This window comes from Callorhinus ursinus, unplaced genomic scaffold (genome assembly GCF_003265705.2).
Source record: "Callorhinus ursinus isolate GAN/ISIS: 27379988/994484 unplaced genomic scaffold, GSC_fseal_2.0 scaffold3, whole genome shotgun sequence".
Classification (NCBI taxonomy): Eukaryota; Metazoa; Chordata; class Mammalia; order Carnivora; family Otariidae; genus Callorhinus; species Callorhinus ursinus.
The window spans coordinates 66,888,348-66,903,783 of NW_027397065.1; the positions used below are offsets into that span (position 1 = coordinate 66,888,348).

General features: G+C 35.9%; 1 non-coding gene across 1 annotated transcript; it reads left to right on the forward strand.

The window, feature by feature from the left end:
- Window positions 1-6,482: 6,482 nt before the first annotated feature.
- Window positions 6,483-6,586, forward strand: LOC112820518 (small nucleolar RNA U13). The gene has a single exon (XR_003207181.1). It is a non-coding gene; the product is annotated as a small nucleolar RNA U13 (small nucleolar RNA).
- The last annotated feature ends 8,850 nt before the right edge of the window (window positions 6,587-15,436 follow it).

A 15,436-nucleotide genomic window follows, 5' to 3' on the forward strand; every position in this document is an offset into this window, starting at 1 on the left:
TTTATGTAATACTGCTGACAAGAAGTACTGGCACACCTGGCAAATCCTATAGAAGCAGTTTTTAGTTAATGCTTAAATGCACTGGATTTGGAAGTAGAGCTATGCTATTTCTTTACAATAGGAACTTGAGCAAATTCTCTATGAGTTTCAATTTCTTTATCTGTAAAATTTGGATAATAGTGGTACCAACATATTTTATTAGTGTGAGAATTAAATGAAATAATGCATGCCAGTTTAGTATAGTGCCTGGAACATAGTAAGCCCTTAATAAAGTTAGCTGTTATTGTCCTATTACTTTTGTTCTCTTATGACTCTCTTAGCAAAGGAATATCATGCTGGCCTCCCTTATTTATTTCTTCCAACTTCTCTGAACATTTTTTCTTGTTCAGAATAAAGAAGTTAGACTATACTGTTGTTAACCATTACTTTGATGTTATATTGAAAGAAGGTAAACATTCTGTTGGCTAGTTTGGGTAACATCTTCTCTAGACACTGCTAGAGAAATGACTCATGTTTCAATTTTTATGTCCATTTAATAAGTGTTTTAATGGTTTTATTTAAATCTCTTGATTATAGCAGTATGTTATTTCCATTAAACCCAGTTTACAGCAAAAGGTAGTTCCCAATTGTAATAGGAAAGAAAATTAACCAGTGGGTACTAATCTCTTTTTTAACATGGTGACTTCTGTCTCTAACCAAAGAGGGCCGGGCTCATACCTAACTGTAATGAGAGTAAGAGACTGAGTTTGGAGGGTTTCATTAACTATTGCACTTGTCATGATGGGCTTTGTTGGGGCTTTTGTAAATGAAAAAAGATTGATGGAGTCAAAGACATGGATTCAACTAGGAAAACCTGGGGCATTTTCTTCTGGGTCTAATACCTTTTCCATATGCCAACATTTGTAGACCTTTATGTATATACACGGTATGAACAAGGAGATTCCATTTTTCATGTTGTTTTGTTAGTACTTTTTAACTACTACAAACTCTTTCCCAGGAGAATGATGTATCCCTGAAATAAATTTTGCTTCATCAAAATCAAACCTTCTCTTCAGAAGTTCTCTGATGGCTCTTCTTACTTTGAATAGTCAGTGGCAAGAAGCCCTTGAAATTTCTTTGCCAGTATTTTCTCCATTCTGGAACTGCTTGAGTGAATACAAGACTTCATTTTTTTTTTCCAGAAATCAAAATTTTCTCATTAAAATCTTTACTTAAAATTTACATATAGTTTAATAAAGTTTCCAAGTTCGGTATGAAACTAATAGTCCATTAAGAATAAGGAATGATTGATGTGTTTTTATTGACCTTTGGCGGTAAGTGACTTTAAAACACCATCTAGCATATTCAAAATCACCAGGCATGACTGTCCAGTGCTCCACCTAACATAGCCTCTCATTTGTTCTCTTATTAAAATCTCTTAGAATCTTCAGTGGTAGGGATTGTGTCAGAGTCTCCTTTACTAGTCTATTCTAGCATCTTACAATTCATGGACTATTTAAAAAGAAAAGCAGGTAGCACTCTTATAAATGCAAATATTGATATTTGCTCAGGTTGAAGCCTTTTCATATTCTTTTTTTCTTTTTTAAAGATTTTATTTACTTGTTAGAGAGAGAGAGTGTGTGTGAGAGAGAGCAGGGGCAGAGGGAGAGGGAGAAGCAGACTCCCTGCTGAGCAGAGGACCCTGGGATCATGACCTGAACTGAAGGCAGACAGACGCTTAACCGACTTGAGCCACCCAGGTGCTCCACCTTTTCATATTCTGTTGGTTGTCTTATTCATGTGCTAGTTGTTAATCATGATGCAGATAGCTAATGCTGTCATTGTATACAACAAAAGTTGTACCCAAAGAAGTTATGCTGCAAATCACATAGCAATGATTTAAAATCTCTTTGAGTATGAGGGCCTTTTTTTTTTTTTTAAGATTTTATTTTTTAAGCAATTTCTACACCCAGTGTGGAGCTTGAACTTGCAACCCTGAGATCAAGAGTCATATGCTCTACCAACTGAGGCAGCCAGGCACCCCAAGGACCATTTCTGAATGTCAGAATGTCATGTCAGTTCCTTCCCTGCTGGACAGATGCATACACACATACATAATACTGGTTTCACTTCTACTCTCTGTTATTTAAGAAAATTCATAGTGGAAAACAGTTATTGTGACTGTAGTAAAGTTTTTTAGTGAATATTTTATTATTTTATTAACTACCATAGCATCTTTATACATCTGAAAAGTAGTAATGCATGTGTGAGAGAAATTTTTTCTATCTAGAAAATGAGGAAATGTATCCTGTTTGTCATTCTAAGTCATTTAGTTGGAACCTTGGTGGTATTTTACCCACAAAAATCCCTCATTTGTTATGTATATTTTTGGATCTAATTAAAGATAAAAATGACAAAGATTGGTATGCATTTAATTTTTTTTGCTCTTCTTGTCTGTAGCCCACAAGAAGGGTCCTGCTAGAAGAAAACAATCACCCAAGATGATAAAGCATAATAAATCTGGATGCTTCATACCAATTCTGAGCCTCAGTCCATGCTGCTTATGATTAAATCAGAAAATGTTTGCAAATTAATAACAAAAAGATTGTTTTTCTCTCTGCAAACATCTTTATAGTGCACCAAAATTTTCCAGTTCATGGGTCTTATTTAGCTTAAAAGAAAAAAAACTATCATCTATAGCATATATCACTTCATGGAGGAAGAGCTAAAAGTAAAACAACCCATTAACAAAGAAATATTTAGGAGTGTCTACCATGTGACTGGCAAGAAATCATTGGTTTCTTTGATTCTTTTACCACATGTTATCTGTTGGCTTTCAATGAGTAATGAATGCCAATTTCTATGGATGCAGACAAGAATTTTTATATTGCTGAGCTGCATTTAGACTTAGAAAGTTGACCCAGGTTCTATAGAAATGGATTGCTCTTTGATAGATATTTTCCTTTGGCTAACCATAAAAGCAGTGTTGTTTTCAATCCTTTTTATATTTATAAGGGACAAGCTGATTTGTATCTTTTGGGGGACTGGTGAATATTTTTCTGCCCATATGAAGAGCCGATCAAATAGCTATGCGTAGGGTTCAGTGTCTCTGTTAGATTATGGGAAATAGGAATGTGTGGTTAGAGCTTTGTAAATTGATATGCTAAAGGTACGAAGATATTGCTTGTCTTGATACGGCACTAACGAGATAGCTCACCTTTCAGACCCTAGGAGGCCTGGTTATGTCTGCACAAGGGATGGAGACATGGAAATAGGGTATGGTCACATTTCCCTTGGGTTACTCAGTGGCAGATCTACTTTGGGCTGATATTTCTGGTTTTCATAAACGTCAAACTGGGGTATGTGTTAATTGTTCAAATAAAATACAAGTCTTTAAAGGACTTAAAGAAACATTCTCTACTTCTGATGTTAGCAGTGTCTTATTGGGAAAGATTGATATCACAACTCTCTAGTATGAACTTTAATATAAAATACTTTCATTAATCATAAATTACAGGCATTTCTTGGGCATTTACTGTGTTCAAGGCAGTGCAGTTGATGATGAATTATACAATATACAATTATCTGTGGTATGATGGAACATGGAGTTTAATTAATGGGCTCTCTTTCATCCTCCTAGTTTAGCTGTCAGTCATACCCCACTTGGCAGTTACAGCTTGGTCACTTACTACTGTAGTGTTGTAAACAACACGTGACGAATTTATAGCTTCTAACTTCAAAAGGTTCCATATGGAGCAAGACAGAGACTATTTAAGAAGGAGATGCCAACAGAATAAACAGGTTTCTTGGCCTGTTTCCAGACTGGGTAAAAGATCCTTTGAATTGGCAGAGGGAAGGAGTCAGGAAGAGGAAAATTAGACACAGCACAGTAGCCTTGTGCTGTGCTCTCAGCATCCCAGTGGGGTGAGGCTGGTAACATTTCTCTTGAGATTTTCAGGCATTCAAGAGTAGAGGAGACATGTGCTCTACTTTCCCTTTCTGAAACGTCGGAGGTGGCAGTCTCACTGATGTGTCTTGTGCTATCTTTGTACAGCTGAGTGGGATAGAGATGGTGGCCTATATATGAGCCAAATGACTCCTGTAGTATGGCTGATATTATAGAAGTTAAGAAGAAAGAGAGGTTTGTCTTGGCCTGGGTTTGTTGAGGAAAGTTTAAGTGTTTTCTTGCCTTAGCAAGTTCATATGGGGAACACAATATTATGTTGGCTGGTTAGAATTAATAAAATCTTAATTGTCTCAGAATATGAGCAGTAATAATCTTGGCTTCTCCCTTTTCAACCCACATAGATAGTAAAATATCTATTTCTTATTGACTGGAGAATAGATAGAGCAAACAAACCTTTTTCTTCACCCTTTGGGTACTTTTTATTTCTTTAATTATTAAGCTGCTCCAGACCTGATGGTCAATAATTTTCTTTTTTCTTCCTCCTCCCAAAAATCCTGAGGTAGCAGGAGTCCTAATCAAGTTCTACCTATGTAATATGCAATATAGAAGAGCAACAATAGCCTCTAATAGAACAAATTCTAGTCATTCCATCTTGAAAATAAGCCTAGATCCTAATAATCACTTAGATCATAGGGCACACATATGCCTTGTGGGCTTTTTTCCTCCCATAAGTTACATTTTTTTCCAGATGTTCTTTGGTCTCAAAAAAACAGAACAGTCACAGAAAAGATACCATTTCCATAAATTTTGCCTATCCCAGGAAATCTCCAGGTAAGAGCTTCCTTATATCCAATTTCCATTCTAAGAGTAAAGTAATAAACCAAATTATGGCAAACCAATACAACTCCTTCCTTACTCTTTATCCCATTCAGTTTGATTCTACAGGGACTTAGAAAAACAGTAAAAATAATGCCATAACCATGAATTGTGCCATGTGAACTGGAAATACTGACTATAATGTTTACAAAAGCCCTTGAGAGATGTTGCTTAGATTTAGTTACAGATCTTTTATATTAAACTTAAGTCCTTCAAGAACTATCAGTTATTTAGTGGATTTGGAGGATAATACAGAGTTACATAAAGTAAAATCTGAATATGGAATTTACATTATAAAACTATAATTACGTCTGTCCCTTTGTATTTCTATAAGAAATGGCATTTTCTGGCAGTTCTATTCCTGGCAGAGTTAACAGGTGGAGGTATGACCTTTAACTCTAGGTAAGCAATTATATAACTACTTAATAGTAATCACTTTACCATCTGTAGTCCACACTAAATTAAAAGACACCTGACCCTCAATTTTGGCATGTGGCCCCAAGCTCTGCTTTTCTTTTCCTAGTTCAGTAATGAATGATCATTTCTATCTTGGTGATTCCAACTGTCAGTTTGATGGATGGAAAAACAGAACACTAAGTGTAGCCCCATTTATTCTGAACTGATTAGCTCCACCCAGCTTTGTTCCCATCCTACAGAGCTCAGTTCTAAGATAATTCAGGCTTTCATGTTTCTTCATCCCATTTTGGTCCAGTAAATAGATAGACCATTTATACTAAATTTCCATGGTGAGGTTTTCTAGTTTTGAGTGAAATTCTTTGGGTTCTGGAGGGAAAGGGGGACAATGAAAGGGCAAAAAGCTTTTTGTGGACATCGATTGCTTTCCCTGTCTCCATGGAGAGACAAAGGTATCCCTTGATGGGTATTAAAATAATGTAAGAGTTCCACCCAGACCTGGATATGAGGAAAGCATTTGCTTTTTGTTCCACCATGTAGCAGACTTTTAGCAGAGTAGAAAAAAATCAATCACATTTACTGACAGTCTAAACACCTTTTTAACGTATTGCTCATTGCTGGTGCCAAAGAGGGAGGCAAGCAGAATGGAGATGTTGGCAGTCATAAGCCCCCCCTGCTTTTTTTTCAATTCCACAGATGTTTTGGCCTAAGAGTCGCCACTTTAAGGCTTTTAAAAAGTATCCTCTGTCATCTTGTTATAATAGTTATACATGAAGTATTTGAATTCCACCTTTTTTTCCCCTGGTCTTCTAAATGCCTGGTTTACTTTCCTTTTCATATTTTTTTTTTATGTGATTCTTCCCAATTCTCCATATCACCCTGCATCTTTCCATACCAAGGCATCTACTTTGCTGGATTTAAATGATTTGAATTTTTGCCAATGTTGCAATCATCCCTTGGGTATTTGGCCCGCCATATTTGCCTTGTGGGGTATCCTGTACTCTTCAGTATAAAGTAAAGGGTGGGAGTCATGGAATCTGTGACTTGCTGTTTCTGGCAACTCGGCCTTATGAACTGTATTCATAGGGAATTTAAGAACCTGCTCTCTAGAGGTCACCTGGCGGCCTAACTACATTACGGTGGAAGATTCATGTTGGAAATGAGCTGTTAGTACAGAAACATTCTTAATTAATGATGCGGAGTGAATCTGTAGCCCGCCAAAATATGATTATGGAAACATTTATAAAGGTTGTGTGACCTACAAAATAAATTTCCTAAATATTTTTTAAAACCTTACAGGCATTGAATTCATTTGTAGTTCATGAGCGTGATGGTAGGGTGTTCACGCTGTTGTGTGACATGTGCCTTCCTCAAATCTTGCTACAACTTCGGCACATTACCTGTCTGACGTGAAGAAAAAAAAGAAACAAAGAAAAAAACTTATAGGGGTTGGGTGTGCATGAAATTTATATGTATATACTCTAATTTATCAATCATATATATATATTGTATACATATGGTATATACTTTATATGTGTATATACTATATATACTATCAATATGTGTTATCTATTATATAGTATATTCTATGCTATATATGTGTACAAATACTATATATGTATAAATACACTACCCTAAATATACCATGTATTTACACATACATATTTATTGTATATATTATAAATATATAGTATATGTTATATATATATATATATCATACATATATGTATGATAATTTCCTTCTTCTAGGTGTGTCTAGGGAAATGACTCTTTCTTTCCAGGTCAGCCTTGAATGTAAGGGTAGTAGATGGTCACTAATGGGGTGATTAACTTGGGTAAGCTTGTAAAGATCTCCTTCAGACCTGTCATGGGACCTCAAATTCTGTCAGTTGGACTTTATTCCTTTAAGTTCTGAAGACCTTTCAGTATGACATTCTTAAGTACCAATTAAGATTTAAATGCTCCTGGGAACACTTATCAGCTATAACCTGCTTGAAAGGATAAGGGAAAGGGAAAAAGGGCATCAGCTGACAATTAGATAATAGCAAAGTCTTGGCAAAAGAGTTCAGATAGATACCTGGATTGAGTAGTTGGACCGCTGGGGGTAACGGATGGGATTCACAGAGGGAGAGGTGGAAAGGAAGTGTCAGAGACAGTTTCACCCACTTAGTGTTGCAGAAGTCTGGCTCAACCCCACTTTTGTGTGTAGTGGGTGTTCACCCTGTCAAACAAGTATTTGGATGGTCTCTGAAGGGAGGTAGAGTAATAACTTTTCTTTCCAAGTTAACAGCCAGAACCTTTACACACCCAAATAAACAACCTTCCATGCCAAACATCACATTAGTTTATAGGTAGATGTCAGTGGTAGAGCTAAAACATTGCTTTAAAAAGATTTCCTGTTGGAGGGGTCTGACAGAGGAGCTGGAGGACAGTTTGCTGGGCTGGGCCAACAAATGCTCTTCAATGTTTTCCCCAGTGGTTCTGTTGAAGTTGTAATTCATCACATACAAGCAATTTAATGTGTTTCCTTGAAAGTAAAACATCTGGGACAAGGTTCAAGAAAGTAAAAACTTTACCTTATCTGTTGGGTTTGATGGTGATTGGGTTAGTGACAAAATCTTTAAGTACTTCTTTAACTTAGCCTCATTTTCTGCCTTTTATGATGACGTAGTTTCTTTTGTTAGCAAAGTTTGGCAATTATACCTTTCCCTCAACATTATTAATGAACACCAGGCTAACTCTTTCTCTTGGTCAGTCTTATCCTGCACTTGGTTTCCAGTGCTATATGTTGTCCCTGTGGTTTCCAGGTTCCAGACTTAGTATATCTCGCATCCCCCCTTTTTAAAAAATTTCCTATTGACATAACATATTGACCAGCCCAGAGGGGTAAGTGTCAAAAAGTAATGAAGATAATAATAAGTACCTATTATATGTCAAGTATTGTGTAGAGTTACTTACAAAGTTTATTTCATTTAATCCTGAAAGCAATGTTGTAAGATAGATACTATTGTAACTGTTTTTATATGTATATAAATTTTAGCCAAGACAGGTTAAATAGCTCTCACCCTTATACAGTGAGAAGCTGAGATTTTAACCTAGGTGTTGCTTGAATCTAACGTAGTTTTGGTTTATGATCTTGGCCCCACATTGGCTACCTATTGTTAATGGTAGAGACATTTATGTCTCTACCTATTGTTAATGGTAAAGACATTTCCATTGTCTCATGTGTAAGCATGTAAAGAAATATACACACTTTTCATGTACCTAATACTGAAACATTTTCATGTGGTTTGTACTAAAAATGCACAAAACAAGGCAGCTAAAATAATTGAAAATATGTAGAGCAGTAGTTTTCAAATGACAATCATTGGCATCTAGGGCCACCTGTGTGTAGAAGATTTTTGAAGGAGGTTTGGTTGGGAGGGCTCTGAGCTCTGTTCTTAACAGCTGTACTTTTATCTGTTGTATGTATCAAGATTCCAAGTAATAACTTTTTTCAAACCAAAAATTCCATTGCTTTAAAAACAAAAAAAGTTTATAAGTCCTGATGTGTTATAATGTTGGAAAGATTTATGTTAGGAATTTGGGATGTCAAAGTTAGAGCCACAGGGTTGACTGAACTTTCTGGCAATTTCTGAGGAAAAAAGAAGCCATGTTTGTTTATAGAGTCCCCATTATCTTATTTAGAAAAGAAAAGAAAGGAGGAAGGGAGGGAGGGCAGAGCAGACAAACCAGTATGGCAAGGCAAACTTTTTCTTGTCATTAATTGCAGGAGGAATTTATAATGTTGTTTCTTGTGTGAGGGGCGTGATGGACAGTGATGTTTCAATCGTGATTTTATGTAAGATGTTCTTGTGATGAATTTTTCTTTTAACAATCTTTGATGAAACCTAAAAGCACAATGTTAATAGAAGAGCATACTTGGGGGAGGGAACAAAATAAGGTGTATGAAATGACATACTAACCTGCCTAGTCTGCCTCATAGAGTTGTTGCTGAAGCTCAACGAGCTAACGTGTGTGAAAATGTTTGGAAACCTGTCAGAATTACCTAACTTTTAGATAGTTACATCATTCATTAAATCATACATATTATTGAGCTCCTACTCTGTGCCTGGTATTGTTCTAGATTCTGAGGATGCTCATTACCAATCACTAGAGGTTAGATTTTAGTTGTTTACCCATATCTTTTGCAAATTATATATTTAGTTATCTTGTACTTTGAAAGATAAGTTGGTAACACATAAATTGAGTGGGGCTTGATCAGTTATTCCTGGACTGCTCTCAAAACATGGAATCCTTGAGTCTTCAAGTTGGAAGGGTTTATGGAGGTTAGTTATCTGGCTCATCCTGCCAATCTAAAAATTCCTCTCACAGAATTCCTGAGGAAGGGCATCAGAAACTCCTTAGGTATCTAATTCACAGATAGTTATTAGACAACTTCAGATTTTAGAAAATTTCTTCTTTGTGTTGAATAGCCTGGAATATTGGAGAACAATGGAAGAGAAGGGTATTAGAAAATCCTCTATGTTCTTATGTTGATCACTTCGCCTTTTTAACTTCTGCTCATTTACACTAGTTCTGCCATCAGAACCATAAGGGAAAGAATCTTGCCGCCTTTTCACTTGACAGCCATGAGTTTAAAGATGTCTATGATGTCATCTCTGAAATTTTTTCTTTTATAGGCTAAACATTTCCAGTTCTTACATTTGTCATTTAAGATAATTTCCAGACATCTTGGTTGCCTTTATCTGATACATTGTTTTGACAGTGTCCCTTTTACAATACAGCATGCTGAAATAAACAGAAGTGTCCCAATAAACAAAAAAGGCCTGCCTAATGCAATGGACTCCATTCTGGAGAATTTATATAATTTTGGTTTTCATTTTCTTTCTTTTTTCTTTCAAAGCTTCTAATCAACTTATAATTGAAATATGTGTTTGTGAGTGAACTCTGATCATATGCTGTCTCTCAAAATTGTTTACCAATGTTGTTGCACAAACTTGTTATACCTAAAAATGATATATCACATGAAGAATGCTCAGATGAGGTAATAGATACAGGCTCTCTGTAACTCACAAAACACTAAACAGATATGAGATGTTGTAACTAAGGTCCCCATATTATCAAATTGTTGGTTAACTGAACATAATAATAAAAAAGAAAAAAAATGTCAGTTCTGAAATTATTGTTGGAATACCCTTGCATCGGTAGAACTTATTTCTGTCATTTTATTTAGGCAGTTTCTTTCATTTAATCAAATATTAAATTAACCAAATGTTCCTGACCTTTTTTTCTTTTTCTTGGGATAAATTAATTGGGTCTACTTTTTTGTAAATTAATTAAAAAATAGTTATGGAGCACTAATAAATATACTGCTAAGCAGTTCAGTGGATAAGAGGAGATTTAGGATACTCTGTCATCAAAGAGTCTTATGGAAGCAGGGTGGCCTTTGTCAAAACTGTAAATTTGTTTTTGTTGCTTTCATTAAAATATTCTTTCCAAAAGGTGCTGACATATGGGAAGAAGAGAAAGAACTCCAGTCTGGGAGGTTGGAGAAGTGGGGGATATTGGTATATGTAGCAAATTTGTGATCTTAAGTGTTTAAATATTTGCATTGAGGTGACAGTGGGGACTTTTGGAAAACTATCCATTTCTAGAAGTGAAGGCAGAAACAGAAAGAAGGTAGGGAGAGCTTGATTCAGGGTGCATGGTCTGGAGGATTGGAAGGAAAAGAGAGTAAGTACTGTGTGAGGGGAGAGTGCCTTTTTTTCCCCGAGAACCCTCTGTTCTGCCAGCCTTAGCATATTAGTCTTTGTTTTTAGGCTTATTCGTTGTGGTGTCAAGATGGTTTCAATGGTTCAGACATTACTTCCACATTAGAGGAATACAGGATGGTATGAAAAGTTGTCCTAACTCAACCCCTGTCTCTTATTAGGGACAAAAATCTTCAAAATCCCCAATATACTTTCCTTATATATTGGTTATATTCTCACTTTTCAGTCCACTGGGAAATACAATGAGAATGATCAAGATTGGCATAGACAAATCATGGTTTATCTTTTGGAAATGGGGGAAGAACTCACCTTTCCTAAATACATGGCTGCACACATTCTCTGACCAAATCAAGAAGGAAAAATGGAAGGGGAAGGTATTGAGTAGGCAATGAGTAGTATTTGTCACAAATGATTGGTCCAGCTGAGATCTCATTAAACAAAAATATGCTTTTGCTTTTGCTTTTGTTTTTACTCAGAGGCTTGTAGTAAGGGAAAAATACTGTATAGTGAACCCTGGGAAGGATTTACTTATTTATTTATTTTATGCTTGTGTCTATTTGTATAATATGACACTAGATTTATCTTTCTTAACCACCTTGTCCATGGGGTATCCCAGAATTTTAGATTTCTGTAAATTCAACTTGGTAATATGAATTCTAATCCCTAGACACTATACAGATATTAGCTTCCCTGATTAATTTCTTTTTTTTGTGTGTATATAGAGATTCTTTATTGGGGTAAAATATGGCTTTTTTTTTGCCTATAGTATATAGGCAAAAAACAAATTACTGCTAAAAGGATTTCAATGTCTAAGACATTTAGTGACATATAAAATAAAAATACCAAGCATACAATTTCATGCTGTCATATATTTGATAATAGCGATATGGTGAAAGAGCATTGGTTTGGAAGGCAAGAGACTTTGGGGGTGTACTGGCTCTTCTGCAAACTAACTCATGGTCTTTATTCAGTTACTTCACTTCTCTGGAGCTTAATTGCATCATCTCTTGCCTTGAAGGAGTTGTATTAGATTAATATTAGATTAGTGTTTTCCTAGAGTGTGATCCATGGAAAACTAGCTTTCTAAGAAAGCTTTATTGATATATATGAAAACTGGAGAATCTGGTCAAATATACTTGGGAAATACTGGATTAAACCAAGTTAATCACATTTCTTCATGGCAGGATTCTCAGAGCCTTTGATATGCTAATATTCACTGTGAATCTCCAAGAAAAGAGTATATAGAATTTTTTTACAAAGCTATTTGACAGGAAACTCTTTTTTTTTGTATGTTTTATTTTGGTTTTGGTTTTGGTTTTTTTGAAGAATTTTGAGACACTTTGAGGCACAGTTAGTGAAACATTGAACTGGATAATATTTGACTCTGTTGTTATGCAAAATCAATGTGGTTTTTGATCTCAGAAGCTTTCTTTATGGATAGCAGGGTGGAGGGTCTCTGTGACTAAGTCAGTCATAGATTACATATTGAAGGAGAAAAATTAGAACTGGAATCTGAAAAATGGATAAAATTTTCATAGCTGAAGCTGAGTGGAGATATTTATGGGTAAAAGGAATGGCACAAAGGTATGAACAGAGGGAAATTGTAGTAGGCTTTGCAAAATTATGCACTGTCAAGAATCACTGGATTTAATATACATGGTCAGAGGCAGCAGGAGATAAAAGAGGAAATGTGGGTATGTGTTAGATTATTGAAAGTTTTGAATGTCAGAGTAGAGAAGCTGTCCTTTGTGTAGGCAATGGAGAGCCATTTGAGGAGTTATGATGTAAGCAAAGTGATATAAAAAGACAACTTAATCTGGGACAATGTGGAAGATGGATTGGAGTGTAGGTTGAAAGTGGATGACTTTGTAATATGGATTTGAATTTGAATGAGGGTAGTGGCAACAGGAACAGAATGGAAGGGATGACTGGCTATTTCTGAACATCAGAGGACTCTGGAGTGTCTATTATTATCCAGAAAACACTGGAGAGTTTGCTGTGTATGGAGACAGACAGATCTAGCAAGAGAAATTACTCAAGAGAAATAGAGTCATGTTTTTTAGGGAACCAAGAAGTCAAAGAGGAGTGCTGTTTTTTTGGTTTGTTCATTCACTCATTTATTTGTTCACTCATTTATGTATTCATCAAATACTTATTGATGGCCTACACTGTGTAGGTAAATGTATCCAGGGACATTGTAGCCTTTTCCCTAATTCACTGCTAACAATTTGCAGTGAGGTCCTTGTATATTCAGACTGTTTATTCTCATTGATATGCAAGGAAGGTTTAGTACTTCATTAAAATAATAAAAAATTGTAATTGCATTAAAAATATTTCTTTTTATGTTCTTTTTATTTCTCTGACTTGCTAAATTGTTACAGCTCATGATTTTTTTTAAAGATTTTATTTATTTATTTGAGAGAGAGAATGAGAGAGAGAGAGAGCATGAGGGGGGGAGGGTCAGAGGGAGAAGCAGACTCCCCGCTGAGCAGGGAGCCTGATGCGGGACTCGATCCCGGGACTCCAGGATCATGACCTGAGCCGAAGGCAGTCGCTTAACCAACTGAGCCACCCAGGCGCCCTACAGCTCATGATTTAAGACCACACTGGAATCTGGAAAATAGTTTCTTATGAAATACATATTTTGAGTCCCATAATCTACTTTAAGGGAATGTGAGGATTCAAATGACATCATGCATTAGAACCATTTATCTGCACTAATGCTCAAGAGGGATAGTTATTGTTCTGTTCCTCCTCTTACTATTGTAATTACTATTACTGCTGCTACTACTACTGTTACTACTGTTTTTGTACTATAATTGAGACTTTCTCTGGCTTTGGGTAAACCTCCAGCATATTCATTGGTAACTTCAATTTGCTGCTGTCCTCTCTGTGCCGAAATGGGTTGAAATAGGGTGCATGGTAGAGTGAATGAACTCCTGTGTAAAGTGGGCCTTGACGTTTGGGAGAGCCTGAGAAGTTTGAAGCTGTGGTTCCTTGTGACCTGTTAGGATGAGGGGTCCTCAGAATATGCTTGTCGGTGTGCTTGTGAGCATGTGCAAATGTGTGTTCATGTGTGTGCATAAGTGTTTAAGTTTTAAGCAGTTTATTTAGATCTGAGATATTGTTTATATATTATTCAGCTAATTTTAATATACTCTGCTCCATTTCTCTTAAAACCTTGGAAGTTTTCTTGGTTATCTTGAAAGGAACTGTAGAAGTCATGTTGAAGGGGAGTTAAGAAGGCCACTTTAATGTTGCAGTCTTTCTGCTCTTCACTCCTCTGCCACCTGTAACTTTGCCTCTTTTTAACACTTGAATTCTGGGCTCAGGATTTTTATTTTCTTAGTTATTTCCTATTTATTTATTTATTTATTTATAATTAATTAATTAATTAATTTATTTATTTGACAAGGAGAGAGAGGGAGAGAGAGCACAAGCAGGGAGAGCAACAGGTAGAGGGGGAGGGAGAAGCAGAGCAGGGAGCTGAGCGGGGAGCCGAATGTGGGGCTCGATCCTGGAACCCTGGGATCATGACCTGAGCCAAAGGCAGACGCTTAAAGACTGAGCCACCCAGGCGCCCCATGGACTCAGGATTTTTAAAGATTTCTAGAAAATTTTGGGGTCAAAGAAAAATATGTATTCTTAACTCTACTTAGAAATCATGATAGTTATTATATTTAGTAGTCCCACATGATTCATGCCCTAGATTTTTCCTTTCGCTTTTATGTCTGTGCAAACATTTCCTGGCTTGTTAAGTTTTTATCCAGCCCAGGAGGGGAAAATCACAGATCATAACCATTGCTGACTGAAATCTATCCACTGGGCTTATGAAAGAGGAAGGAGCAAAAGGCTCAAACCTACTGCTTCCAGCAAATTTGTATGTGGATTTGGTGACTTCCTCCTCTGGGGTAGTCTGATTTTTTTTTCCCTTTTGGCCTCCTCTTGGAACAACAACCTAGAAATATTTCATTCCCCCAAATTTTATTAAAATGCATTCATTCAGTTAACATATACTTATTAAGCAACTACTTTATGCCAGGCACTGCTCTAAGCCCTGGTACATAACAGTGGTACATAACAATGAAAAAAACAGACAAAATCCCTGCCTTTATGGAAATTGTGGTTCTAGTGGGAGACATAATTTTACACACACACACATATACACACATACAAATATAATTATACTGTAGGTATTATTTCCTATATATAAATAATATATATATGTATTATATATGTATATATACATATTATATATGTATATAATATGTATATATACATCTATGCCTAATATATGCATGACATATATAATATACATAATCTGCATATATAGTATACATATATGTAAAAATATATATCTATACACAAGATATATAAACATATACATACACATAGTAAATTAGGCAGTGATGACAGTTAAAAATAAAATAGGGAAAGGGAAATAGTGTTAGGGGAAGCATTGAAATTTTCAGTGGGGTCTCAGGGA